The sequence below is a fragment of the Pogona vitticeps genome, chromosome 3, assembly GCF_051106095.1.
Source record: "Pogona vitticeps strain Pit_001003342236 chromosome 3, PviZW2.1, whole genome shotgun sequence".
Lineage (NCBI taxonomy): Eukaryota > Metazoa > Chordata > Lepidosauria > Squamata > Agamidae > Pogona > Pogona vitticeps.
In genome coordinates this window covers 45818726-45823303 of record NC_135785.1, presented here as the reverse complement: position 1 = coordinate 45823303, position 4578 = coordinate 45818726, and the positions used below count along the sequence as shown (strand labels likewise).

Genomic DNA, 4578 nt, shown 5'->3' with positions numbered 1-4578 from the left:
TGGACAAAAATAGACAAAAAAAGACTGCTACATTTTAATATGAGCATTTGTGGACAAGTCCACATCCTCAGATATATTCCTCAGTAAACCAGGGTCTGGAGGCAGCATCCACATAGAAGGCTGCTCTATCATGGGTAGACCAGGCTCACCCATTGGAAGGCATGTCTGCCTGAGACTTGGGCAGACCAGACCTCTGGTCTGAACAGATACAGAAAGTTAGCTTATTACTATATATAATAAACTAAACAATATATACACTTTTCCTGTGTTCTCATGTTGCTGCTGTTCCACTGTGGAGGTGGAGAGATCCTGGCAAGGAGTTCATTGTTGTAATTACTTCACTGTATTATTTTCACATCATGAATTACATGGTTGGTTGGAGCATGCATTTTTTGTTGCTTGCTTCAGCTGCCAAAAATGCTAGTTACAACTCTGAAGGCAATACATTCTCTGCCAGAGTTGTTTTGTAAAAAAAAATGTTATTGTTGTCGTTGTTGTCATCATTGTTGTCTTTGTCGTCATTTTCTTGGTGACGCATCACTTTGCCCATCCCTAACAACACCTTCTTCGTCAATACTCATGTCAAAGTGGAATTGTGGCAAAGTAAAACAAACTGAAACAAAGGCATTGTGTCACAGAGGTGATTTCCTGTAGCAGCTGGAGAGCATTCTGGGGTAGGTTCATACTAGGAGGAACAGTTAAACATTGTCTCGGACAAGGTTCCATTAATGGTGGTCAATTTCTAAGCAGGAAATTAGGCACACTATTTGGAATGAGAGCTTTTGGCTATGAGGAACACAAGCAGCATAAATCACTGCAAGAGCAAAACCCTGTTAAAGGTTCAGTACTTAATGTCATTTCTACACAGATAGAAGATATGCACACATTCCTGCTTGGACCTGTCAACAAATTAGAATTTTTGCAAGACTTTTGAAACTTGTCAGGAACAGATTCAAACCTTATCAACTGAATTTCAGCAAAAGCAAAATCTGAGATAGATTTGCAAGGCTGGGTACAGATGAGGCACCTGTAGAGTTTTCTTCAGATAAGTGAATATATTTTTATACAATTAGTATTACCATAGTTCTCTAGGACATTTCATGCATCTTTTCACCGTTTATAATTTTCATACAGAACTTTAGTTTTTGGTTGAGAATGAATTTGATTCTTTCTAGACACTCTTTCATTCTTTCTTAAAAGTACCACATCCAACTAATTGAGGCCACAGTTTTTGACTTGACATTTACTCCATTTTGAAAATTTAAACACATTTCAATGCATTTTTCATTCCTAGTGGTTCCTTAAATCTCTTGGTATGCTCAACATCACACCCATTCTGGTTATTAGAATATGCTAGAAATCTAAATCTGCAGTTGAAAATAAATCCCCATATAACCTTTTCTTCATTCATTTCAGATATGCTTACGGTGTTCATGCTGATAATCTGGTGAATGTCATATTTATTAGAAGGGAGCTTCTCTGAATATATGTACTGTATGTAGCTCTTTGAATGCTAATAAATAAATAATGTGCTATCAAGTCAATTCTGACTTGTGGCAACCCCTTTCAGGGTTTTCCAAGTAGAGAATACTCAGAAGTAGTTTACCATTCCCTTTTCTCATGGGGTATCCTGGGACTGTGCAGCTTGCCCCTGACTCCATAGGCTGGCTTTTTCATGGGAGGCACAGGGGAGAATCAAGCTCTTAACTTCTGACTTCATGGCTAGACACCTAAATCACTATCTAGTCAAATATTAAGCATTAAGGATATCTACTCATTTCACAAATATCTGCTGTTCAGCTTGGTTCTGTTGCTTCTTTAAGTAAAGTCATTTCCCCTTAGAAGTTACTAGAACTGAAAGTGGAACCCAGCTAAAATTTTCTGCAGGCTTTTGGCTGTGAAAAAGCAGCAGAGAAACAAACAAAAACACTCTTCTTTCTCTTCAGGTTTTATTCCTATAAAAATGCCAGAGATTGAGAATAGATGGGAAGGACAGGAGGCTGAGTGATTAAAAGGTCTACCTTCTAATCTGAGGGCATGTTTTATGAGGCACCAACCACCTTCACTCAGCAATTGGTACATTGGAAAAGCTTAATGCATTCAAAGAAATAAAGAGCACACATTTTAAAATGTGAATGGCTAAAATGACTATAATGGTGAGGGAAGAAGGTGCACAAACATGCATTAGTCAACCAGATGTGTGTGTGCAAAAACTGTATAAAATGCATAAAGGATTGTGTCCATTCCATTCGAGCATGCCTCCCCCAAAGTCTCTTAAACCAATGAGAATCGAGGTCAGAAAGAAAATGTAGATAGGATTTGGGAAACACGATGAAATTATTTCCATGTCCCTGCTGTGGATAAAAGAAATAATTCTAAAAGACCTTTAGAAAATTACTACATAAACAAAGAAACACACATATCATACCAACATTAATTATTTGTAGAGATGGACACGAATTTAAAAATGAATCACCAAATTCACTCAAAACTTGCTAATGCATCAACTCTTAGCAAATTTTGATTTGTTGATTTGTTGGGCTGTAAAATGCTCCCCAGGAACCTAGTGATACCAACATTGCAGAGAAGCTTCTACTGATTCTCCACTACAATCCCTCCAAGTTTGGGGAATATTGGGTTTCCCTAAGCCAGCTGCTACAGGGAGCTTTCCTGAAGTGACTCAATTCATGGGTGTATAACTTGGATACCTGAAACCCAAACTCCACCAACGTTGAACAGCTTGTAGGAGAGAGCCAGGGTAAGCTTCTCTGCAAACATGGTGTCTCTAGCTGCTTGAGAGAACATTTTATAGGGTTTTAAAGTTAAAAATGAATTAACAATCAATTCATTGACTTAGGAAAAAAATCATAAATTTGGAATTTGTGATTTGTTGACCTTGACAAATCATGAACCAAAATGAATCACCATTTTTCTGATTCATGCCCATCTCTAATAACTTGCTTATTAAAAGACATGAGGTGATCAAAACACTGTCATGGGAAACTACCGATGTACATATTGTGTACATAATTTTTACCAGTGTATAAACCATAGTGTGTGGATCCTTTCAGCTGAAGGCTGAGCTCTCCCATCCTTTCTCCCCACTTAAAGCAAGGGAAAATGATATATTGTGTTATGGCGAAGAACACAAACAATCCTAGATTGTGTGTTGCTTTGTGTTAACAGCAGCCTTTAATACAAGAGGGTAGCAAAAGGCTCTGCTAGAAAAAAAAGTAGGGAAAGAAACAAAAGGGAGACAAGATGTCTTTTCTTTTTCCTTAATTAATTTTGGAAGATGATGACATCTCAGGATGAAAAATGAGTAGTAAATGCCCTGCTAACAGGCCTTCATAAAGATCTATCTCTTTGACAAATGAGCTTGAAGGCATAGGACTCGGGAACTGAGCGCTGTCAGTACATTAGTGGGGGATCTACAGTCAAAAGAAAGGAAGTAAGGAAAGATGGGTGTGAAAGGGATTCAAAATGAAAATCTCCCATTGATGTTTCTCCAGCCTTTTTGTTGAGAGCTTCCCTTCTTTCTGTAGCATTGTTTTGCTTAGCACCTGATCAGCAAAAGTTCTCCATACTGGCAACATTTCCAGGAATTGATTATCTGCAATTTTTGTAAAACAAAGGTTCAAAGGTGACAGGATATTGATATTGCTTCCCAAGTAACAGCTGGGAGGGAAGTTTGGATCTAGAAAACTGGGACAAATGCAAACATGAATATATGAGAATAAAATTATTAAAAGTTCATTACAGTTTCCATGCAGATTTTGACTAACAAATGAACTGAAATTTGCAAAAATGGAAAGGGCCCCAAAATTAAGAAATTTATGCACCCATATACATTGGATAAGATTGTTCATTTTCTTTTCTTTTATTTCATTTTTGTACCATCCATTTGGCCAAAGGTAACTCTGAATGGTTTGCAACATGAAAAAAACAACAACAACAAAACAAACAAACCAGGAATCAATCAATGTAAGACATAATTAACAACATGACTAAAACTTCAAAATAACCAAAGTTAAAAGACCATTTCATTTAAAACTTTATAAAATGCATAAATCTGAGAGCAGGAATTATGGTCGTCCAAAATACCTGGCGGGCACCCTCTCATAGAAGCACATACACTCACAGTTTGATATAATTTCTTCAAAAATGTTCATACACACATAATGTTTTTGACATAATATATGAAGTGTCCAGTGATAGTGCAAGGGGACTCCTTATCATTTTATGCTGGAAATAAAATTATGATTACTGTTCTATTATTTTAGCAGTAGGGAGGCGAATTTGCAGGGGAACCAGTAATAGGGAAAGAGAACCAGGGGAAACCAGAAAATCTTGTCAATAAGGGAGAAGACTGGCGTGGAGAGAGGCTCAGAATGGAGAGGGTGGAGAAACCACTGGGAATAAGGAAATTTGCAAGTGTTTATCATGATCTTTCTTGGGACTCAAGTCAGGTTGGGAAAGTGCCAGTTGAGAAGGGAATTCATTCCTTCTATTTCAGATCAGTGATCAGAGATAGTAAGGATGGCTGCTCTACCACTTAGCTGGGAGAGAAAGACTTAC

General features: G+C 37.5%; 1 long non-coding RNA gene across 2 annotated transcripts in view; it reads right to left on the bottom strand.

Moving 5' to 3' along the window:
* Positions 1–4578, bottom strand: part of LOC140706005 (uncharacterized) — a 56447-nt gene that overhangs the window by 25442 nt on the left and 26427 nt on the right. The gene's annotated exons all lie outside the window — the stretch shown is intronic.